The 25,101-nt window shown below is 38.2% G+C and overlaps 1 protein-coding gene across 2 annotated transcripts in view; it reads left to right on the forward strand.

Annotated features, from left to right (window-relative positions):
- Positions 1-25,101, forward strand: part of SPSB4 (splA/ryanodine receptor domain and SOCS box containing 4) — a 186,003-nt gene that overhangs the window by 12,773 nt on the left and 148,129 nt on the right. Inside the window, exon 1 of one of the 2 annotated variants that reach the window (XM_087738449.1) lies at positions 10,748-10,784. The exons of the other annotated variant lie outside the window; for it this stretch is intronic. The gene's annotated coding sequence lies outside the window, so the exon portion shown is untranslated. Of the gene's footprint in view, positions 1-10,747; positions 10,785-25,101 lie in introns of those variants that run through there. 2 annotated transcript variants of the gene reach the window in all.

Consider the following 25,101-nt stretch of genomic DNA (forward strand, 5'->3'; position numbering starts at 1 on the left):
GGGAGAAAATATAATGAAAAGCTCATGGGTTAAGATAAGGACAGGGAGAGATCATTCACCAATTACCATCACAGGCAAACAGACTCAACTTGGGGAAATCAGCTTAATTTATTGCCAATCAAATCAGAGTAAAGAAATGAGAAATAAACCCTAAATCTTAAAACACCTTCACGCCCCACACCCCACCCCCTCCTTCTTCTCAGGCTTAACTTCACTCCCGATTTTTCTCTACCTCCTCCCTCCCAGCAGCGCAGGGGGACAGGGAATGAGGGTTGCGGTCAGTTCATCACATGTTGTTTCTGCCGATCCTTCCTCCTCAGGGGGAGGACTCCTCACACTCTTCCCCTGCTCCAGCGTGGAGTCCCTCCCACAGGAGACAGTCCTCCATGAACTGCTCCAACGTGGGTCCTTCCCACTGGCTGCAGTTCTTCACAAACTGCTCCAGCGTGGGCCCCTTCCATGGGGTGCAGTCCTTCAGGAACAGACTGCTCCAGCGTGGGTCCCCCACAGGGTCACAAGTCCTGCCAGCAAACCTGCTCCAGCATGGGCTCCTCTCTCCATGGGTCCACAGGGCCTGCCAGGAGCCTGCTCCAGTGTGGACTTCCCACGGGGTCACAGCCTCCTTCAGGCATCCCCCTGCTCCAGCATGGGGTCCTCTATGGGCTGCAGGTGGCTATCTGCCCCACCATGGACCTCCATGGGCTGCAGGGGACAGCCTGCCTCACCATGGTCTTCACCAGGGGCTGCAGGGGAATCTCTGCTCCGGCGCCTGGAGCACCTCTTCCCCCTCCTTCTTCGCTGACCTTGGTGTTTGCAGAGTTGTTCCTCTCACATATTCTCACTCCTCTCTCTAGCTGTAGTTGTGCAGTTTTGTTTTTTCTTTCCCCTTCTTAAATGCGTTATCCCAGAGGCGCTACCAGCATGGCTGATGGGCTTGGCCTTGGCCAGTGGCGGGTCTGTCTTGGAGCTGGCTGGCATTGGTTCTATCAGACATAGGGGAAGCTTCTAGCAGCTTCTCACAGAGGCCACCCCTATAGCTCCCCAGCTACCAAAACCTTGCCATGCAAACCCAATAAACCATCAAAGCTCATCTTTTTCTTTCTATGCCCTGTGATAACTTACCAAGGCATCCACTACACACATCATGAAGGCATGAAATATCCGCCTTCTCTTCCCTTTTCTCCTTTTGTTGAAGTTACTTTTGTGTGGTCATAAAGACATAAAGTGGATTGCAAAATGTTTATTTATAATCATGTAAGTAATTCAAAATCAGTTTATTACTGTTGTGGAAGAAAGTGCTGTCAGCCCAATGGGCTGACAGCTATTGATCCTGAGTTTTAAGTGTAACTCAGTTTTACCTCTTATTCTGAGGACTTGGAATTTGAGGACTTTGGAATCCACAATTATTTGCGGGTCCAAACCACTTATGCGGGGAATTTTTTTTTTTTTCAGCTGCACTTTGAAATGTAGGCTGTACCTCAACACTCCTGAAATCAATAGGACCTTTTTCTGTTGACTTCAGTTAAGTATCAGATTGGGCCCATAATTTACACTTGCAAATAATTGTGGGCAAAAAAATCACATCTGCAGAAATGGAGGCAATTCCTCAAAACTAGGCTCACTTCTGCTTGTGAGATTTTTTGGAAGGGAATTCTGTAATTGGCTGTGTTGTTTGTTGATTTGTTTTTTTTTCCACTTGTCCTCTGGGGCTATCAGAAACACAGTAATTTTTAGACATTGTCAGATCACAATGGCATGATGTTGCCTCCTTGAAAGGAAAGCTTTCTCTAGACTCAAGAGGAGTTCTGCTCCATTGTTCCTGCTGTGATGAGCAACAAGGACCTTCACGGAGAGAAACTGCTGTTTTAGGGTAGATGAGAGTGTTGTCCAGGGCTCGCTTGGGTTTTCTGTTTGCACACTTATCAGTCCACAAAGCATTTGATTCTCTGTAGCAAATAGCAGTATAATTAGCTCAGGTATGATCAAAGCTGTAAAGCAAAAATGGCTCCTGCTTGTGAGAGAAACAAGTGAGGTTTTGTTCTTTCAACCCTCTCCCCACAAATTCGGTCATGAAACTGTAACAATGTTGGTGGTAGGTTTAGCTGGCAGACACCAAGGGTTTGCAAAAACAAATGCAGAGCCTCAGTGTGCTGATTTGAATGTTTGCAAGAGAAAAATCCGGTGTATTTCCAGTAGATTGTTTACCTCAGCTGAACTGGAAACAGACTGACAACTTGAAGTCATACTCTAGAAAATATTTGAAGTACTTCTTTATTCTCAAGTAGAACTTTATTTAGAAATACTTTATTTAGAAACAGCTACTGGTTTGGAAGCTTCAAAATTTATAGATGACCTTTAAACAAAGAATACAGTATCACTGCAAGAGACAAATTATTTGATTTCTCCTACGTGCTGGAGTAGAAAGAATTATAGTTAGACAAGAGATACCTGCTCTGTACAATACCAGTGGGCCTGAAGCTGGGAGGCAGCATTATGACTGTAGCATTAGGACTGATGCTTTTCAGTGTGATGAATCCTCCTTTATGACCTTTAATAGTTCAAGAGGAATTCATAGGGAAATTTTTATCTTCTAGGATGGACTATGAATGGCTTATTTTAAAAAAAAAATATTTAAAAAATCGTATTGCAACTTAGGGGAAGGAACCTAAAATGTTCTAAAAAGCATAAACATCTGACGTTTTCTTTTTACTGTTGTTTGCCTGCATTAGTTCCAACTACATAAGAAAACCAGCACCACCTTCCTATATAGAGAATAAATAATTACATCAGTGTTATGATTTTCTGAAGATTTCTTTTCTTTACAAATGCTCAGTGTTCCTGAGCATTTAACTGGAATGACTTTCATTATACTTGGTGTCTATAAGTTGATTTGTAATTATTACTGGCGAGCCTCAAGATATTGTCCTTCTGTACCTTGTTTGATGCAAATCAAAGTCTGCTTTGCCATGTGGGGTTTTTATTTGTGTTTTTTCATATTGCTCTTTGCCTGTTCACAGCTGTGAAGGATATAACCTTGGAAGTAGTCCAGTGATTGTTTACATAGTGACATGATGTGGTTTTCACCCAGAACATGTAGGTGAAGAAGTTAATACCTATAGAGCATTTGGTCTATGACTTCTCCTGTCTCACTTTTCAAAGGATCAATTAAAATTTGAGCTACCTTTAGTTGTGGTAATTAGGGTGGTGAATGTATAATTTTTAATTATCACTATTTGTCTGGAAATGTCACTCTTCAAAATAAGCTAGGTAGCAATGCCAGTCTATTTAAGTGTTATTAATAGATGAGGCATCAATTAAAGATGGCTTCTTTCCTAACTAACCTGCAAAAGAAGGAAACCAGGACAGCCCTGTTGGATTGAAAAGGCTGGCTCGTGACATCCAGCTCTAAGTCTGTCAGGAAATTTAACTGAGTTTGCCAGAGAAAATTATTTAAATCTTGCACTTTTTAGGGTTAAATGTGATTAAGCAGCAACATTTCAAACCAAAATGCTGGCCAATTTCATCTTCAAATACAGCATGGCGAAACACTGATTTACCACATTTGCCTGTCTGAAATGCCCTTGGTGTACTCACCACTGTCATCTCCCACCCAGTTTGGAAAAATACAGTCACTGAGAGAGGAAAGTCCTGTGAGACTACTTAATGGTTCAAGAAAACTGAACAGAGAAGTTTTAGACTGTCTCCTCTTCTACATGCCACTGCTGCGAATAATTTTGGGGTTCCATTCATGGATGAAATCAGTATGTATTCAGATTCCTGAAAAATTTAAAAAGTACATTAGTACTTTACAGTAATGGAGAAGATGACCCTTGGCTGTCTTTAGAATGGAACAAAAGGGTTTAGGGAAGAGACAGAGTGCGACAGAGTAGGGAAGCTCAGCATGATGAGGGAGAATAAATCCTTGAAGGTATGTGTAAATGGTGAGCACTGCACTCTGGTAAAGAGGAATCAAAATCTGTTCAAGTAAAGGTAGTTGCTCTTCATGGCCGCATAGATGCACACTCTCAGCTCTGTGCTTATCCTGAGGCACTCGGGGACAAGCCCCAGTGTGCTCAGTGCCTCATCATGCTGTGATGGATCAGGAACAGTGGCAGCACAGCACTGCAGTAGCAAATTATCTGTTAGCTCTCTTGTGTCCTTCATGACATCAGGCATTTGAAATTTCCAGATACTCTGTTCCAGGTTCTGATTCCCAGATCCCATGAGCAGGATGGAGGGAAGTGAAGGGAACCTGCGATGTTGTGCAGACATAGAGGCAAGATCTGTCATGTCACATAACTCAGTGCTGTCTGGGGGCATGGCTTGGGACTGCATAGCCCCCTTTTTGGTTTGCCTTTTTTTGTCCTCACAGCTTTGTATATGTTCAGACGGGGCAGAAAGGGCACAGTGAGGAGTTGTATTATCAAGTTCTGATGTAAGGTTTTCCAGATACAAGAGACCAGAAATGTGAGTTCAGGTGATTACTCCAGGCCCTTTTGACTCTTTGGTTCTCACATGTATTTTTTCAAATTTGGCTGCAAAAATGTAAAAGGCCTGATTAAGCAGTCCCAATTACAGTACAGTTCAGAGCAAGAATTCAGTGACTTAGGGTGGATTTTTTTTTTAGTTGGTTGGGCTTTTTTTCTATAGATGGGCTTAAAAAAAATTTTAGAAAAATGATTAGTAGTATATCAGTCAGTTTGGTTAAAACAAGCACAAAATGAAGGAACCATTTGAACTGTCAAATTGAACTATCTCTGCAAGCTGTCCTTACAGCTTGCCCTTTTAATTGTTTCAGAGAAGTGTGGTGTCAAATGCAAGTTATGCTGTAGTTTGTGGAAGGAACCTGCATTCAGCATGTAAGCATGTTTTTCTTTCTTTCCCTCTCCTCCCCCCTTGTTTCTAATGGGAAATTAATTCAGCACAACTTTTTCTGTTTCTTACTATGCACAGTTAAACTGGTCTGTAGAGGGTATGTATACCAGGCTGGCTTCCTGGGGCAGAACTAATCCAATAATTTATGAGCTCAGCAGATGTTTCTGCTTTTCAGGCCAGGTGTAATCTCATGGACCATTTTTTTTTTTTTCCTTCCCTGGAGTAAATGCTAACTGGGCTGATGGCCAAAAATTTAATTACCTTTTTTCTTTTTTTCTTTTTTCCTTCTAGATGTGTGTAGTGTCACCTTACATCAGACTTCCCCTCTTTTAGGAAGAGTATCATCATGCATATGCTCATACTTCCATCAGAAAATGACCGCTCGTTGCTTTACTTTTACAATAGCATTTACCAAGCTGTATCAATGTGTTTGGCATAACTGGAACAGCCGAACTAGTGGCTTTTGGTCATGGAGAAAGATTTGTGTTGTATATCCTAATTAAAATGCTTCTTTTGTTGTATTCGTATTATTTTCTGCTTACTCCACCAAGGACTTAATTCATCATTTCTTTACCCTGATTTTACTCTGAAGCCAGTGTAAAACTCTGGTCAGAACTGGGCTAGGAAAGTGACACATCAGGGCTACAGACATTGAAGAAATACTTTGAGACATGTGCGATCACTGTCTTTGGAGGTCTGCATTCCTCTAAGAGCCATTCGCTCATATCCTTCAGGGTAACGTGGCCGTGTTGCTGCTAACTGACTGTACCAGTAGTTTGACCAGGAAAAAAAAGAATAACGATAGCAAGAAAAGTATTGAACTGTAGGGAGGCAGGAGTGCTACCTCGGGGATCACTGTTAGGTTTGCACTGATAAACTGTCTTGTGACTTACCTGGAAGGAGAAAATGGCATGCTAGTAAAACTTACAGAAGACATTAAACTGGGAATAACTATGCACCAGTGTCAAGCCCTACAGAGGTTAGAATATGGACAAATGATAACAAAAGGCTCACTAAACACATAAAACATGAAAATGTTGCCTGTGGGGGCTAGAAATCTTCTATTGGTCTCTTCCCCCTGGCCATACCTAAGGTAATCGTAAAAATTGATCATAATAGACCAAGATCTGTCAACTTTACAGGCAGAAACAAACTGCCAGTAACAGAAAGAAGGATTTACTTTTTTACATACGGAATGTGAATTCTTTGCTACAGAACTTTTTCTTGCAGAGCTGTGGTGGTCAGGGGAGGGAGAATTTTCAACCCTGACTATCTTGTCTGTGCGTGCAGAAGCATTGGATATAGTGCTAATTACACTAGCCAAACTCTGCCTTTTGCCAATACAGCTTATTTTGCTGGAGCGAGGAAGCATATGCACTCTGCTGGCTATGGTATTGCAGAAAAAAGTATTTCCTGGCTGTGATGACATAGTCAGAATTAAACAAATAAACAAAAAAGCTAGTATTGTCATACTGGCTGTTGTGGTTTAACCCGGCAGGCAGCTAAACACCACACAGCTGTTCGCTCACTCTCCTGCCAGTGGGATAGGGGAGAGAGTTGGGAAAAAAAGGTAATAGGCTGAGATAAAGACAGTTTAATACGACAGAAAGGAAGGGAAAATAATAATAATGATAAAAGAATATACAAAATAAGTGATGCACAATGCAGTTGCTGACCACCTACCAATCAATGCCCAGCCAGTCCCTGAGCAGCAATGCCCTGGTCAGCTGTCCCCCAGTTTATGTACTGAGCATGATGTCATATGGTGTGGAATATCCCTTTGGCCAGTCTGGGTCAGCTGTCCTGGCTGTGCTCCCTCCCAGCTTCTCGCTAGCAGGGATGAGAAGCTGAAAAGTCCTTGACTAGTGTAAGCACTGCTTAGCAACAACTAAAACATCAGTGTGTTACAAATATTACTCTCATCCTAAATCCAAAACACAGCACTATACTAGTTACTAGGAAAAAAAAAAAATTAACTTTATTCTAGCCGAAACCAGGACACTGGTAAAATGATTCTGCACAGAGCTGGCCTTGGTTAGTTTAGGAAATGAATTTTAGGTGGTTTGAGTCACTATTTGTAACTAATTTTACATAATGAACTATGGTCCCTAAATTCAAATCTTAGTTGTGCTGGGCTCTGAAGAGAGCGATGCTTTCAGAAGCTGGTTCAGCATTTTGGTGGTTCTGGATTGCTCTATAGGCATCTCTGTTTCTAATTGATGTTCAGCCACTTTAGTTAGGAGCTTAAAGTTAGGTAGTGTGAAAGTACATATCTATATTTTAAGCCCAAGATGTGAATAAGATTCATTTTAGTTAGCAGATGTGCTCTCTTAGTATCTAACCTGCTACTGCAGGGTCAGTTAGTGTGTGTGTCTGTCAGCTAAGGGAGGATGGCAGCTGCTTACTTGAGCTAGTAAAGGAGGACTGGGCGAAACTGTAAAAATGTGGGATGATAAACTAACACCCTGGCGAGTTTATTCTTATCGACAAACCTAGTGCCCATATTTATAACACTTGTAACTGTCTAAAATCTTAGCAAATATATTTTCTAAATGAGAAAGTACAATTTTGTGAGGTTGCTGTTTTCACTACAGGTACTCAGTTGTCAGAGCAGCGTGGCTTGATGGTCTTTTATGCACAAGAAAATTCATTGCCTGCACCAATGCAAATTTGCAGGACGTGGCATTTTAAAATGTCAGTAAGTTAAGTGGGTTCTGTAAACATTTCTAGACAGATTTTGCTTCCTTGGCTAAGTATATACTTACTGTTTGAATGTTTTGAATGGAAATATCCGTGTGTTTTTATTACATCATGACTTGATTAATTACAGCCAGTTGAACACTAAATTACAGTACCAAGATACCTAAACACTGAAGAGCTTTTAGAAGAGAGAATTCTGAATACTGACAGAATTAAGTGTTGCATTTTCTGATTAAGATTGCTATGATGCAGATGCTAACGCTGCCGCTGCTGATTAACACAAATTGTAAATGATGCTTGTAGAAAATTCTCTGAAAGCCACAATTGCCTTAGTGGTTATTTTCATGGCCATATGTATCCATTTTAAAGGATACTTTAAATCTCTATAGCTGACTCCAAAAAAAGGAAATAGAATAAATCGCTGCTTAATCAGTACCTTAATTTCTTCAAAAGCAAAAACCTTTAAGGTATTTAAGATGGAAATGCTGAATCTTCCAAAGCATTTCTTTGTTTGAACTTAAATTTTATGTAAAGATGAAAAATGCTAAGGATCTCAAGGCACAGTTATGTTGTGGAGAGACCAAGATCTTTTTACTTGCCTCTCTGAGGCACAAGTATAACTATAACAAGTCTGATGTCTTGACAGTGTCCGGTCTGTCATGCTCACAATATGCATAAGGCCCTCTTTTCATGAGGCCTGACATGTTATTTTTAAAACTGAAAGCATCCCAGCTATGGTGAGCATTAGCAGCACCTTTGAGCAACTCAGCCCATAGTAGCAGACACACAAGGGAGCCTAGTGCTCTGTAAATTTTCGCTACTCTGTTAGTAGATTCTGGGCTGTACCTCAGCTGCTGCTTTCATGAAAAGTAAATAGGCAGATGTGAGTTTTGTCTCACTGATAGGTTCCAAGTGTTATATAAAAAGCATTGCAGAAAAGTAATAACTTTAAGTTGAAATTTGTTTGAAAGGGAATGAAGGTTATATGGGTGTGTAGTCCAAAAAATGCTGCATTTATTGCTGGGCAAGAGACAAAGGAGGAGGCTAAAGCAGTTCAGATGTACTGGTTTCCATTAAAATCTTTACTTTCTGCATTATCAGGCAATTAATGGTGCTGTGCGACTCCCCATACCAAGTATAATTTGGTAATAATAATTAGATAAGGAGTTAAACTGTTCAGTTTCAATGGCAGCACTATAAAATGAGGCAGTGATAAGTTTAATGTGTGAAACTAGTAAACTGTCAGATGTTAAATTAAACAGCATAACTGTCTGACTGATGGGAATCTTTTTAGTGGTGTATATAAAATAGTGTACAACTTGGTGTAATTTTCCCATAGATAACAATTTCTGTATAATTTCAGCAACTACAGCCTTGGGAAATGCAGGGGTTAGAGATCAGTGGTGTTATCCTCTGTGGTGCCTCCAACGCGGAGTTCAAGGCATGACACATTGATGTTGAAATTCAATGATTTGATCAGGCCAGTATTGAAAGACTGGGCTGTTAAGAAGCTTGCTTGCTAATGTGTCACAGTCGTCGTGTACTGGGACAAGGTTCTCAGTCAGTGACAAACTTGCTCATTTTCTGCAGTAGTTGTAGCTTACTTAAAAGCTGTGCTTTAATAGCAAGACAATTTTTAATCATGCATATATATAGTTTTGCTTTTTTGTCTGCTTTGATTCAGGTGTTCCTAATAGAACAATCAGTTTTAAGTTTATTAGTGATAACAGCTAATGCCTTAAATGCTTTCCCTACATGAATAAAAACATTGCAACTATATAAATAACTACATTGCTTTGATGCCTAGATATGGTTGTGTCTTATAATGAATTCATTTTCCAATAAGAAAAGCAATTTTAGAAAACAATAGTTTTACTTATCTGTCTGTCTTCAAAGGAACTTAATTTCACAGTAATTCAATTATGTAACCACACTTATTCATTGTCAATGTTATTAGAATAAGTCTTTCTAAAATGATTGGATAACTTTAAGTGTTTCTAATGATTTTGACTATTTTATCTTCAAAATTTCTCATTTAGTCAGTACTTCAAATGAACATGTTAACAATATTTTAATGTTTTCTGTTTCTTCTTTTTTTTTTTTCTGTTTAATTTTTATTCTCTTTTGTTAGGCATTAGATCTAAAAAGTGTCTGCTATGACCAGCTGGCTTTTGCCTACTTACTATATACTCTTTTTACTTATTTTTGTAGAGTTTTGAAACATTCATACCGTAACATTGCAAAAGATATATGTGGGTGCTTATTTTTTCTGCTATGAATTGTAGTAATCGTTGTTAGTGGAGCAAATTACAGTATGTAAATTGAGGCATATGCCTCTATTTAGGATCAAAGCTTAACTTTTAAGTTTTAACTTATATTTCACGAAGACCTGTTTATGGTGATTTTTGTTTATACAGGGTAGGTATAAGAGCAATGTGTGAGCTGGGAAATGGCCTCAGTTTCTCATTAAACCCAGTTCTTGAGGTGAAGTAGTTCCATAAAACTTTTAGTGTTGAGCTGAAATTCCTAACAGAAGTGATTGTCTGCATCTTATCTGAATCTAGTAAACGTGCTATGGGATAGATACAGAAAGTAGACTTAAAATATGTCCAGACTCTGTCACTGACTGCTTCTCAACCAGAAAACCAACATGCAAGAGCTGACTCTTGGTATTGCTTGGCAGAGGTGTGATGGCAGTGTCAAACTAAATACCACTGTCAGGAAAAAGGGCAATACTGCAGGTAGCAAGCACTCTTGTTATGCATTGTAGCAGCAGCAGGACTGAAACCTGACTTGTTCGGTGCTAATACTGGTGGGATTTCTAACCCTGAAGCTTAGAAACCCTAGAGTAAACTACATCTAATTTTTCAGTTTCCAAATATATTCTCCTGTGTATCTCTGGGTGTGTTAAAAGCTATTAGATGAAGCCTTTGTGTTGGTGAGGCAGCTTAATGATGTTGTATAAAGCCAAAGAAGTATCAAAGCTTTTTTTTTTTTTTGTAGAAAAAACACTGAAAGCTTTAGGAACTAGTGTTTGCAAATGGTAATTTATGTGCCTCATTTGTATTGTAGCATGTTGCTATAGAATATGGCAGGCCTTTGCTGGGAAGAAGAAATTTGCATTCTCCTAAGGATCGGGACAAGTCCACTTTCTTCTGTGATGGAGAGCTAATTGCCACCAGCAGATGGGACAGCAAATAAAAGCAAAGGTAGTGAATAAAGCTTGGGCCCTATTTTGCCCCAATTCCTTTTGGTTTTTTTTGGTTTTTTGATATAGTGACACAAAAAAAAAGTACCTGACTGGGAACAGTTAATACGGTTCTTTGGTGGAGAAAAGGTTCTGGTTGCTGTACTCGTTGCTGAAACTTTTCTTCATTGTCTTCACCCTTTACAGCTGCATTACTAAGTACTTTTTATCTTGACTGAAAGTTTTATTTAGTTATTCCAAGTGAACTTTTTTTACCAAGTCAGAGACAAGAAAAAAAAATCAATTATTTTCATTCTTAGAAGATAGCTGCTTAAAAATAAATCAATATCAGTGTCTGTGAATGAGCTGTTGGCCAATTGGCAATGCAATAGCCTGGGTTTGGAGAAAACAGAAAAAATGCAAAATACAAATAAGTGATGTTGAAGAAGAAGAGTTAGGTTTAGGGTAAAGAGAATTGATTTGAAAGCTGAGCTACTAGTCTGATGGTTTTATCTATCGTAATCTGTCATACAAATCTTAATCTTGACTATAACCAGTGACTTGTCATTTAGATTTTTTATCTGTATGAATTTTGATGAATTCTCAAAATCTTTTCTTTTCCATGTGCTTCACCTGTTGGGAATACCACCAAGTTAGCCAAAACCTGTTAGTATTAGACTTTAGTATTAGTCTTACGAAAAAATATTATACTAATTGTGCTATGTCAAATTCTCTAGCACTTTTTCAGGCAAAATATCAGCTTAAAAATTAACAAACAAGATTCCAACACGGAATGATGAAGAGATTTAAAGCAAGGAAAGATAAATTCTTGGGGAACGTCTTTCCCTTTTCTTCACCATTGGCTCTAGGAAATTGAAGCTGATTTTGACTTTTCTGTGTGTATATGATTGACATAATGTTTTAATTCCCTCTGCACTCCTGGCCCCACTCTGAATTCTGTGCCTGCATCAATTGGCTTGGGGGAAACCAAGGGTGATCAGAGCATTAGGGTCTGCTTTAACTCAGCTGAGTAGTATTAAAAAAATATATGCACCCAGCATAGCTTGTATTGGTTATAGTTTTTCTGAAAACAAATGTCTGCTACTGTATTTTATCTGTCTAGTAATTATACTCCAGTTTAGAGGTTTTTATGCAGTAAAATCTATCAAATACTGTATTCCAGAGGATCAGTGGTAAAATCGTTGCCCTGTTAGAGTAGATCCTGTGACTTCAGGAGGATTAGAGTTCAAAGACTCCCAGTTGAATGAACACATTTCCCTCAAGAAATGGGTGGAAGATCAGACAGCATAATTACTGTGGGATGGATTCAGCTGAGCAGACTTTTGCAAATCTTCTTCGTTTGGCTTATTACCAGAAGAAAGACCACTGGTATACTGCCATCTGGCAGTTCAGTAGGGATTTTTGCCTCTACATCTCTCCATTTTCAATCAAGTGCAAGTCATAAATGTACATCACATAGTACAGCTTTGTACTGGTAACGTCAAGAGAGAAGTTCATTGAAAACCTTAGGCTTGCAGAGAGATCAGCAATGGTAGACCTATTTGCAGGGTTCCATGACTACAGAACTGTAGTTGTACATTGTCATGCAGGATAAAATTATAATCTTGCTTTCTTGTTTCTCCTGTAAATTTACAGGAGAGATGATTTTTTTTCTCTGCTCTGTTTCTGTAAATCTGGAAGGTTCATTTTATAGAAACGAAGCTTAAAATGAGCCTCAGGTAGTCGATGGAGTAATTCTAGAAGTTTTGTTGCATATTTTCTGGAATTTGAAATTTGAGAATGATTATTCATCAGTGCACTTTAGAGAAGAGGAGACAGTTTAACATGGAAAAGAAACTCAACCTAAAAGTTTTTTTTTTTTTTTTTAAATTAATCTTGATGCATTGGCATACGACATAAAGGCAGTTCTCAGTGTCAACTCTGAAACATTTTAAAAAAGTGGCTAGTGAAAAAAGAGTTTCCATGAAGTATCAAAAGAGATGCTTAGCATAGGTGCTTAGTTTACCTGATTAGAACAAGCTCTGGACTCCAGCCTCTCTTCCTGAGTTTCAGCATGCGGCCAAGTTGAAATAGTATTCAGATTTTAGCTCAGGCCCACAGTTTGTGTTTCTAATGGTTTCTTTCTCTGAGAAGTTAATGTTTGCTTTGAGAGGTGCAGCTAGCCTGTGGTGAACAGAAGTGAAGATGTCTCACAACTGCAGGATTCAGCACTGGAGAAATGAGACTTTGTACAGAGAGCTTAATTTTTGTGAACAACTTTTTGTAGCAGTGGCTCTCTTCTCTGTCTGCAGCCAATTAGATCCATGTCCACATTTCAACAATTAAATCTCTTTGTTTAGTCTTTTAAATTCAATTTGGGCTGTTTTCTAAAGAACATGTCTCCTTTGTCTGACATCTGGATATTTAGTTTATCTGAGCTCAGAGTTAGTCATGTAAATTGAGTGTCTCTGGTTTGGATCTGCTTTTTGATGGATAAATACATCCTTGCAAATGGACTGCAGATCCGTGGCTTGAGTGCTGTGCCAAGTTTACTTGCTTGGTGTTGTTGCTTGTTTTTGTTGTGGGTTTTGTCTCTTGTGAGGGTAAGGAGGAAAGATGGGGAAATCGGTGGAGGGCAACCAGCTAAGGAAGTGGTACTGGGATGTGAAATATCTGTCCTAAGGTATTAATAGCTATCATGTGGATCTGCAGCGTGCAAGTCAGTGAAAGCATTTCTGCTACCTACACAGAGTAATTACACTACTGTTTATGATAGATAGTTCGGTTTCTGCCAGTGTTTCCATTATTAATTTCTGTTTTCAGGGTTTTGTAGTACAGGCTAAGTCTGTATTTGGGTAATTTTATTAAAGCAGTTTTCAGCAAGCTCTTTGGCTGTGCAAGCATGGAAAGAATATTAAATAAAAAGAAAATTCTGAACCAAGGGAACCTAATGTTCTGTTATGTGATGTTAAGCTATCTCATCACTAATACATTGTATAATTTCTGTTTTGCCACTTATTGCATGTAAAGTCAATGATTTTTCCGCATCAGTAGCTTCAAAACCAAGTGTTTTAACCATTGCAATATTAGCCTGAAAATCACAAGATCTTAAATAATGAGTTTTGACATTCTTTTTTTTTCAAAGCTTACATTCACTAACCTCATGCTTCCCCACCTCCCCACCCCCCCTTCCTTAACCACCATGAGACCTCAGTATGTATCTTTTTTATCAATACATACTGACTGGTAGGTGAACATACCATGAAGCGTAAGTAGCGTTATCTGCTTATTACTGGCACTTCAGTTCACAATTTGGCTGCATCTAGATACTGAAAAGGAATGGAAAGGGAAATGTTTTCACTGGACTCCACAAGAGTCACCTATAGTGCGTTAGTGTAAACTCTGGTATGCCAAAAGCCTATTGTCATCAACAGTGTCCTGCCAAGACAGTTTATCCACATACCTGCCCCTCCTCTCCCCTCCGCACACCATCAATCATTAACTGATACAGAGCATCCTTCAGCTCCACTGCTGTGTACAGGTTCAGGGACTCGTCAGAAACCTGACTCTGTTGGATTTCAGAGTTGAGCTTGCTGTTGGCTCTCCAGCTGCCTTCCCTTGCAGTTTGAAGGGATGTTTGACAGTAGGAAGTAGCTGAATGACCCAGTGTTGCAGCATGAGTTTTGTCTCTTTTAGCTGGAGCCCTGAAGGGGTGGCTTAGCCATGACTGCAAGCACCACGTTGTTCAGAAGATGTTGAAATACAGCTCCTGTGCAACTGTCAAAATTTTGGAACTGGTGTCACAGTATTTACAAAGGTTATTTAGGATATTGGGTATAGAAATAAACTAACTGGACAACTGATTTAATGAATGAATAGGTTTTCCAAGATGATAGCTGGATAGTGATGTCCTCAGTTTTTGTGTCTGGGCTTAGGCACAATCCCAGGATATGACAGGTTGCGGGGGTTATCTTCTTTTTAAAAGGGGGCAGGGTGACCTGAGAAAATCCTAGCAAGATCAGTGGAGAGGTTTTGACCTTTTACATCTTCATCCATGTTTGGATGTGATATAATCTACGATGACGAATCTGAATTATTTCATAATCCTCACCAGCATAGTGGCTGTGAACTGCTTATAATGCCTCCTAAAGCCTTTTTTTTTGTTCTCTAAATGAGCGTAAAATCTGGGAATCTGGCTTTGATTTCAGTAAAATGAATTTGAATGAAGTTGCTTAATACAAAGCAAGAAGATTGTTATGAATATGTATGCAGTACTGCTAGCCTTTTTTACTGTATGGATGCCTGAGAAGATGAAATGGGTGAGCTCCAGACTTCTGGTCTTATGCGTCAAGTCTTGATGAGGGATGTTTGATAACTTATTTTTGAGGTTTTTAGTTGTTTGCTGTTTTATCTTCTTTTTAAAAGAATTCTTTAAGAAAGAGAGCTCCCTAGTGATCTCTGATTTTACTAGTATACAGTTTAGTAGTATTTTCTTTTTCCAGATTAAGGGTTTAGTGAATTAAGCCTTCCTGCCTTCTAAACAAAGGAAACTTAAACTTTCAATTTTTTTTTTAAATCTCAAGATTTCCTAGTTTAAAAAAAAAAAAAAAGTCAACAAAGGCACTGATATGTCTGAATTTCACTGCCTTCCCTCTCCACCCACCTCCCACCCCAATATATGAATTGTATTTCGAGTTAAATTAGTTAACTGGTAAGAAGGATATGGATGTTGTGCATTTTACAGTCTTCAGCAGTATTTATTGTATTTTTGTGGCAGTTATTACAGCTGACGTGACTTTATATTATTCCATTGTTAGGCTATACTTGGCCAACACTTTTTGACCTATTTTATAAATATAATTGCAATATTCCACCATAAAGTTCACCTACATTCTATAGCTATAAACATAGATTCTGACAATCAAATGCTGGATTTTGTAATTTATTTTAGTTTTTCCCAGCAGCTTCAGGTAATTAATTTTTAAAAAATTGCTATGTATCTTCTCTCTCAAATGGAAAATGAAATAAATATACTCAAAAGAATTTTTATTTTGAATTGGAAAGTAAACAGGTGTGTGCTGTACTGATTTTTTTTTTAGTATACTGAAAGTATACAGGTTTCTTCCAGAATTTGTCAGAGGAAAGAAAAGGTGTTTTGGCAGTAGAATAGAGTTCAGTGGATATAGTGTCACGTGGAAGACAGCTGGAACTCTGGAATAGTCTAGTTAATTGAATGGTTTTGCTTATACTATGTAATTATGAAATTACCCATGTTACATTCAAACAGTTGTCATCTGAGCTTCAGAATCAACACTTGAATTTAAATAAATCATTTCTTTATGAATATTTTACTTTCAAGTTGTCTGCATGTTCCACGGGAAGCTTGCATTTTCAACTGTTCCTTGTAGTCAAAAGGGCTGTGAGAGTAGGATTCTGCAGTTTACAACTTGTAGGCTGCTCGCTGCACCTATAGAGAAACTTGTGAAAGTCAGTGGGAGAAAACTGGGATTGCACAGAAAATAGCAATTGTAAAACATTCTGTAAATAGAGGTGCGGGAGCCTTAATTTTGTAGAAAGAAGATGGGGGAGAGATTGTATTCCAACACATGAAGTTTCCTTAAGAGTTTCATGAACACAACATAAAACTACAAAAAAACTCTGCTTATTAAACTCTGGGAGAAGTTTATTGCTTATAGAACTCCAGTCTGAATGTCACAGCTGTTACTAATTACAACTAGGAGTAATTACACCATTGAAGATTAATGTAATCGTACATTTCAGTGTATACAGGATAATGGAAACATAGCGGATGCATACAGGATGGTGAAAGTTTCATGTAATGCACACATTCTTAGCTGGTTAATAATAATTTTATGTCTTTATGCAGTACTTTACATGTCTGTACTATTGTGCATGCCTCTAATTCATAAGTCTTCAAAACATCCTAGGAAAAGAAACTGGCTTAACATCCCAGGTCTGCCACTATCTTTGGATATTGTCAATGTGTGTTAATAAAGATTCTTTTATTGGTAACTCCTTTTTCTTATTTTATTCATTGTGTATCTTGCTTTGGTCTAGTTATGTGGTTTTTTAATCAAGTTTTCCAAAGCAGTAGATTCTAAGAGAAGTTACTAGATGATGCTGTGTTTCTATTTTTCACTTTTTAAAGATATTGCTCTTAAGTTTTAGCTAGAAGGGATTTAATGTTTTGATGCTGTTTTTTCACCATGTGGCTTTTTGAAATTACTTTAGCTCATTTCATTAGCAATTCCATGCTCCTTCTAGACCCAGAGTTATGAAATTCCAGTCTGCAGACTGCTGGTACCTGCAAGGCCATGCTGAATGGTCGGCAAAGGCAAACAGTCCATAGAGCCTTTTGGTTAAGTGTTTGATGATGAAAGGACATAGTCATTTGGAAGAATCAGAGCTGACAGAGGAAAACACGAGACAACACTTTTCTCATGATATTGAAGCCAATGTATTTTTATTTTTTGTTTCCCATGAGCGAAGAATGTTTGTGCAGTCAATTCCTCAGATCTGGCCGTGTTTGATAACTTGTTAAGGAATAGTAAATGGGTCACCTGCTTACCATTTCAGCTGCTTTTTAATATGTTCTCTTATATCTATCTCTGCTGTGGACCTAGCAAATCACTTTCTGAGATTTCTTCAGTACTCTTGGCATGGAAGTAAGAGCAAACTTTCTTTGATGCCCAGATTTGGCAGTTTCTTGAAGGTGTTTCACTCTCCCATCTTCTTTTCAGAAGACAGCCTTAATTATGCACAGTAGACTTTACCTTTTTTCTCTCTTCAGTGCCAGACTCTGCTTGCAGTTAAATAACCATGTGGCAACTGTTTCAGTGGGAACTTTACGTAGGTGAATTTTGTTACTTGCTGAACGTTCGTCTCGGAAAATGCCACTCTACTTTCCACAAGTTTTCCCTCGGAAAGGTAGCTTTAATTTCTACCTCTTACTGCCTCATTTAGATGGCCTTGCAAAGCATGTTCATCCCCAGCTGGTGGAGAAGAGCAGGCCAGACAGCATTTCTGTAGCACGTAGCTCAGTGTACATTGCCTGCAACAGAGTGATTGTTGTGTAATTCACCACCTTAGGAATGTGTTACTGACTATTGATTATAGCGTGATTGATTGGATGGGGCTTTGAGCAGCTTGGTCTAGTGGAAGGTGTCCCTGCCCATGGCAGGGGGGCTGGAACCAGATGATCTTTAAGGCCCCTTCCAACCCAAACCATTCTATGATTCTGTTATGGAGAAGAATGGGAAAGCTCCACTAGCCCACACCAGCAGAACTGGAGGTGCTTCTGTCCTCTATTGCATGGCAGGTCCAGGTGCATCTTTTCATCTGGTTTTACTGTTAAAATTTCAACTCCCTCTTTTACTGGCATGCTACCTAGATGAAATAAAATCTTTATAAGTTCCCACAAAAGCTACAATATCACTATTTCAAATGTATTATTTTTGTCTGTTTCTGGTAGCAGTTTAGTATGTATGTGAGGTCTTTATTTTTCCCTTCCTCCCAATTGACAGGAATTAATATAAAGTCTTCTTTCTGTATTCTGTTAACTATTGTAGCTTCCTTTCTTACTGTTTTTTTTTGTTTGCTTTTTTTTTTTTTTTAGCTTTGTGATGTGCTGTGAACCTCTCACACCTTGTAGGAAAAGGATTTGGAGAACTTTTCCCTTCATGAGGAAAATGGTATACCCCAGCTGTGCTTCACAGGCTTGTTAATAGATCTGTTTTATTGTCTTCTGCTCCAGTGCCAGAGAATTTTGTCAGGCAATCCATAGTGACTGATTCTAGGGAAACAAAACACCATTTCCTCCTGTTTTCAGTCTTGAGTCACGTTGTAGCTCTCTCACCAGAGGCACAAAGCAGCCAGTCAGTTTTTTTCCCAGCAATTCCAGAATTCCTGCACTTGTCTACAAACAGCTGTACAAAAATAACTGAAAATGACTTTCAGTTCTGGTCTTAATGCCTAAAAAAGATGGTTCAGAGACTGATAGAAATGGCCTGTCATCCTTCTGCATTTTATATGGAACAAAAAAGCCATGTCCCAGTCAATGGAGTTTCTGTAACTTCTTGAGTTTCCTATTGTTTTTCTTGAAGTAAGGTGCTCCAGTGCTACATGGAATTATTTCTTGTGATTCTAACTGCTGGTCACCAGTAACACAACTTGTGGTTGAGTATTTAATGCATCATTTACAGTTTACTTGGTCTTATTTTCCCTTGCAGATGAATCTTTATACTTTCAGCTACCAGAAAATCCCGGAGAACGTGAATGTTCTTTCCATTTGTAAACTGCGTAGAAAGCCACAGTGTTTTGTCACCAATAGGAGCTAATACAGAAATATTTGCAATGGCAATACATTGCTCTTATTCATAGATGCCAAGTATCTTCTGCTAGGTAACAAAATGAAAAATTAAAGTGATGGCTGCAAGGGCTAGCATACTATCTGTTACGCAACTTCTCCCTTAGCAAGCTTTGCTGTAACTAATGGTGAAGTACCACTCTGGGAGTGTTAGAATGCAGAAAATGGCTCAGTCAGTAGAATGTAGTCTTAACAATAAATAAATGAAGTAAAATCTCATTCCATAGATATTAGAAAATATGGCATTCCAGATTCTTTCCTGTCTTCATGCTGTGATGTAAATACCTGATTATACTGTTTCTGACTAAATATGATTTTTGTTTAGCAGTTGGGCAGAGATATGATAAGACGCTATAGCCAAAGAAAAGAGAATTTGAAAACTGCTTTCTAGTGAGGTTAACACCATCATTACCCTATCTAAGTCTCTGTGTAGGGCTTTCTGCTTTACTTTTGCAGTGGAAAGTCTCTGATGCACAGGAAGGGCTGATGTACATAGTTGCAAAGCACTACGTGGTATTTACTAATTAAGAGAATAGCTATGATAGTCTGTTATGGGAAATGATGTGAAACACAGATGAGATCCTTCCTCTTCCTCTAGGACAAGGGATTTTGGTGTATTGGGAAGTCGCTCAGACAGCATGGATGCACTGCTCTTCCTAGAAATACTGCTCCTCTTGAGGATCTCTGAAAATGAGATTCATTCAGTTCTCTTCCCATCTGCATTCTCCATTAGTTGTCTGCAAGTCTACTCTTGCTTCATACTGAACTTTTTCCTCTGTGGGACTGTGTGAAATAAGTTGGGTATTTAAAAATAGCATGGGAAGGGGGGAGATGAGTAAGGGTTGGAAAAGGCTGCTAAGACAAGTAAGTTGAATGGAGAAGCAGAGGCGATGGAGAAGCATGGCTGAAGTAAGAAACATTCAGGTCAGAGTGGCTTGCTGGGAAGAAGTGAGATCTTGTAAAAGAGTTATTTTGTGATAAAGCACATCCACATTCCAAAATATGGTCATCCACAAGGCATGTGAGTCCTTGGAGGCCTGACAAAATAAATCCATGCTGAACTCTCTTCTGTCAGGGTTAGATTGCTGCCTGTCACAACCTAAGAACCAGCCAAGATATATTCACCCTTTCACTGCAACCAAATTCCAACAGTTAATCTATTCTCAGAGAAGCCACCACAACTCCATCCTCTGGTCCTTAAAAATATGAATGACATCCATCAAGTTATTCAGGTATGTCTGTATAAGAGTATTAAATCTATACTATATGATGAGAGCCATAATACGTAATATGAATGATATCAATTTTATTGAAAATGATCACTAATTATTGTCAAATCTTAGGCGAAGATATGCATCTCAAATGAACTAGTTTTCACATTTCTTTCTGCTATCTCATAATCTCATGCCATTACAGCTGAGTGAATGTGGATGACATACTGAAATAGTAACTGAATTTCTTACTCCCTGTTCATTGCGTATGTGCTTCAGGTAATATTGTTTTGGAATAGAAAACTTTGGATATCTTTATTTTGAATTAATTGTGTTAAGTCATTAGGAATCACTTAACATGCAAAATCCAAAGTGTATTTGATACACTGGAATGAAATTTACGTAGCCATAGCAAGGGCTTATCCGATTAATATCATGTCTTCACGGAACAAGAGCAGTAATGTGGCTTAGTGTTGGTTCATTTTTATCCTAATAGTTGGAAATATACTGCTGACTTAGAACATTTGTGAAGTTCACTCCCCCTTAACAAAAAAAAAAAAAATCTACAAAGAAACAGTAATAGTAGCAGTATACTGTGTTTCTAGAGCAGTTTTAATTCTATGGGAAGATCAGACATATTATTTGCAGTTTACATGTTCTGATGTATTTTGTGAAGGGTTTAAGCCTTCAATATTTCTCTCCTTTTCGGTTAAGATCCCTATTGATTCATTTTCCAATTCTCCATGAATGAAAGGACAAAAATACTCTTGATCAAAATGTTTTTCTTTTGATAACCATGCTATCATAATGTAATTAATACAAAATTAATACTGCATTACTTAAAATGAAACACGGCCACATTTCCTTCATGGAATGCTGAAATATTTTTATGTTCTTAGAAGTTTTGTCCTTTGTTTTTTGTACCTGACAACTTTTTGGCAAAATTGCTGTGTTTTTTCCCAAAGTGCTTTGACTATGCTAAGCCAGCATCCTTTCACAGAATATGGTTCCATTGAAGACTTTCTTACTGGCTCTGCATCTTTGGCTGGTTGCAGACAGCTGACCTTTGGGTGAACTTCTTGTAATTTGCTTTTCCTATTTGTTAATGATTTGAGATTTCGTAGAGGATTTGTATGGCAGCAGAAGAGGAGATGAACAATAATGTATGTCCTCATTAAATCTTCAGTATTTCTTTTTCATTAGACTTTTCTTTGAGTGCAAAGAACTAAGCCCTTCTTCAACAGTTACTGGAATCAGAATTGTCATTCTTAAGTAACCAAGTACCTACTGTACTTCTTAATCTGCTTTTAGTGAAAGGATCACACAATAGCATTATTTGGAGATTAGCATAGTAGCTAGCAAACATATGTTTGGGGTTTTTTTTCTGTTTGTTTTCCCTGAAATGGCTTTTTTTCCCTTCCCAGGTTGGTGGAAAGTTGTTTGATTAGATGCTGTCCAAACAACCTAGGAATAGCCAGGGATCTTTTTTATCAGTTTTCAGTGCAGCACACTCCCAACACCTCTTTTTCCCATCAATAACCTGCTATTTTGTCACTACCTTCAAAGTTCCTTGTGTAAATTGGTATCAAGGATTTTGAGAATATTGTATGGAGCTTCTGGCACTTCTGCTTTTTTTCCCACTTCTGGAAACAGTATATTTTGCTGACTTCTGCAGTGGTTTTTAATTGCTGTTTTTCTTTTCCCTTGTTTGTTCTCCTCACTTTCCTGCCTTCCTTTTTATCCTATAGCAGAGTGTGTAGTTTTTATTTTTGAGCTTATATTGATGAGCTTCTATTGATCTTGCTTTTTTATATAAGCATAAATAAATTTATGTACCTCACTTACGAGTGGAGTCATTTGCTTGCAGTAAAATCATTGTTCAGATAATATTACAAAATTACTGAAATTGGTATTAAAATGTCATCTTATATCATCCCACACTTTTTAAAGTGAAATTGCAGGCACTGGGGAAGTTTGAATTGAGTTCTGAAGTGACACGTACCTATGCATTTAACATATAGCAGCAGCTTTGCTTTTTCTGGCTGTGATCCAAATGCTTGAGTCTCCATTCCTGTTTCTTTGCTCATTGAAACTTCCAGTCACTTTGGTGGATTTAAGGGAAGGCTATTAGGAAATTAATGGCAAAATAATGGTTAATGTAATGAAAAGTACATGAAATGTAGTCTAAACTGGGTAGTTAACCGCTTTCTGGTGCTCTCTGTTTCTGGATCATCAACACTGTTCCAACAGGGATTTTTTTTTTTTTTTTTTAAATGTAAGTCTACTTTGCTTTGGGTTTGGATTGTCCTTTTCCCATTGCAAATGAAACACACTTATTTTTAAAGTCTCTGCCATTGGTATTTTAAGAAATGAATTAAATGTGCCTATGAATACCTTGTGTGCAATCCCTATGTGGTGTCCCCTTATAATTAGTAAACAAATCTAATGGTTTATCACATTTAGATGGCTTCTAGGTTTATGCTAATGAGTAGTCCTGTTTGCATGTAATTTTTTACATATTCAGAATGCATGACAGTTCATAAAAATGTTTTTTATTTTTATATAAGCTTATCTTTTTCTCTGTAGAAAAATACGTACTGTACAAAACAGACCCTTTTTTCTTTTTTTTTCCAGTTCAAATATTGCATTCCCCTTTACAACAAAGGACTGATCTTTATATATACCCCATGCTTTTTTTCAAAGTTTCTTCTCTAGGTCTTTCTTGAGTTGTTTTGCGTTTGTCTTTCTGTTCCTTAGGCAACGCGTTCAAAGTGCCTGATGCACACGCTCACCTTTATCCCAATGTCAAAAGGGATTGTTCCAAAAAGATCCACTGACAGAGTGAAAAGGAACAAACAAATCCATCAGCTTGCTAAAATGAGTGTTAAAAAGCCTGGAAATGTTAGCATTTAAATTAGAAAGTGTTGATCTCCTGCCAGCCCTCTACTTTCTCTGCTCAATTCTTGTGAACTGGTAGGATATCAAATTAGGCAAGTTAACCTCTTGAAGCTATTAGGGGGAAGCTGTCTTGTCTCCTTCAGTTCCCTGCTGACTCAGGAGGAAGAAGCTGGCAGGTTGAGTTGTGAAGTGCATATTTTGAGTGGACAGCATGCTCAGGTTTACTTTTCTTCCAGCTCTGCTGCAAAGTGAAGAATAAGTTTTAAGAAGTACTGATTTTTGAAGTAGTACTGAAGTAATTCTTCATGCTATGTGTATCCTACTGTTAAAAGAATTAAAAGTATCTTAAAGCATTTATAGACAAGATATGCAGAGGAACGAGATTTGCACACTTGGAACCTGTTCAACTTGACACTATCACTACTGAAATCACCAGGTGCCCAAAGAACACGAGGCTCACTTACAAATCATGAGATGAGAAGAAACTGTTATTTTTAGTTGCCCTCTATTTTGTGAACCATTACAACTTTTAAGGCGTATCTTGGCAGTTATGAGAGCTAGAGGCCCTACTTTAAAAGCTGGGATTGTCATGTAAATGCCTTGCTCTGCAGCACACCCTTCAAGAAAGACACTTAATCTTGTGAGACCCCTGCAGTTATTGGGAGCTGGAAACACCTCAGGTTCTAACCAGGTGGGGAGGAAAAGCGTACTTATGCTGGGCTAAACTTTCTGACTGTGCAAGCAGAGTTCAGTACCTGCTTTTTTGGTACCTGCTTAGAAACAGGTGAAGAAACTAATGGCTACTTTGAACTCCTAGTTTTAAAGACTGTGCCCCACAAGCTAAAGAATAATTTCCTTCTCTGCACAATGCTGGGATCTAACTCTTTAACGGTCGGGAAAGAAGCACCTGTGTCTTCTGTACAACCCAAACCGGGCATGGTCAGCAGGCACGTTGGTAGCGTGGTCAAGGCACTGTGCTGTGTATCTGTTAGAATATAGTGCTGACAGGAGATGTGCTGGAAATCCACGATGATGCAATGTGAAGCAGTCTTAAAAAAATTTCCTACTGCTCTGGAAGTAAGCTACCTCCTTTATTCTCCAGCAGCAGGAATAGTTCAAGATGATGAGCTTGGTAGTTTTATTCCCAAAATCACTCTACTTGTGTAATATCAAGAAATGATGGGCCAAATTTCAATGATTGTTTTCCTTTTTATTCCTCAATGAAATATACTACTTGTGTCTTACAGGGTTCTTTAAGCTTTAGGGACCACTGCACGTGTGGCAAAGTCAAACAAAAGTTTAGTTATAATTATTATATTTAATTATTATATTTATTATTATAATTATTATATTTAGTTATAATTAATTCTATCTGATACCAGTTAGGAAACTAGAGAGGCTAAACCAGTTTGTAAGTAGCAGTAAGACTACATTTATTGAGAGTTTTGGATTGTCATACACTTTAAAATCAATTCTTCAAAGGAAATTTATCAGGGAGAAGTCTTTAAGGAGAAAGATAAACTAACGATGAGAACTTAAACTCTGATTGGAATCCAGTTGCGCTACCAAGGTGACCTTTTGGCTTTTTAGAAAAAATAATCAACCATCTTTTGTTTAATAGTAAGACCCTACAGTATATTTATTAGCTTACAGTAGTATTTCAGTAGTCTCTATAAAAATCATTAAGATGAAAATGTAAGACGAATTGCATGATGTAGTTGATATTAGTTTGGTATAAGAGAGTAAATGAGATGGATGGCTCAATTTTATGATTCCCTAGTTGAGCTACAGCAAGTTGCTGCTCAGGATGCTGAAAAGGCAAAGCTGCTGATTCTTGGTGCTGT

This window comes from Nipponia nippon, unplaced genomic scaffold (assembly GCF_047370975.1).
Source record: "Nipponia nippon isolate SJK-2023a ecotype South Korea unplaced genomic scaffold, ASM4737097v1 scaffold_7, whole genome shotgun sequence".
NCBI lineage: Eukaryota > Metazoa > Chordata > Aves > Pelecaniformes > Threskiornithidae > Nipponia > Nipponia nippon.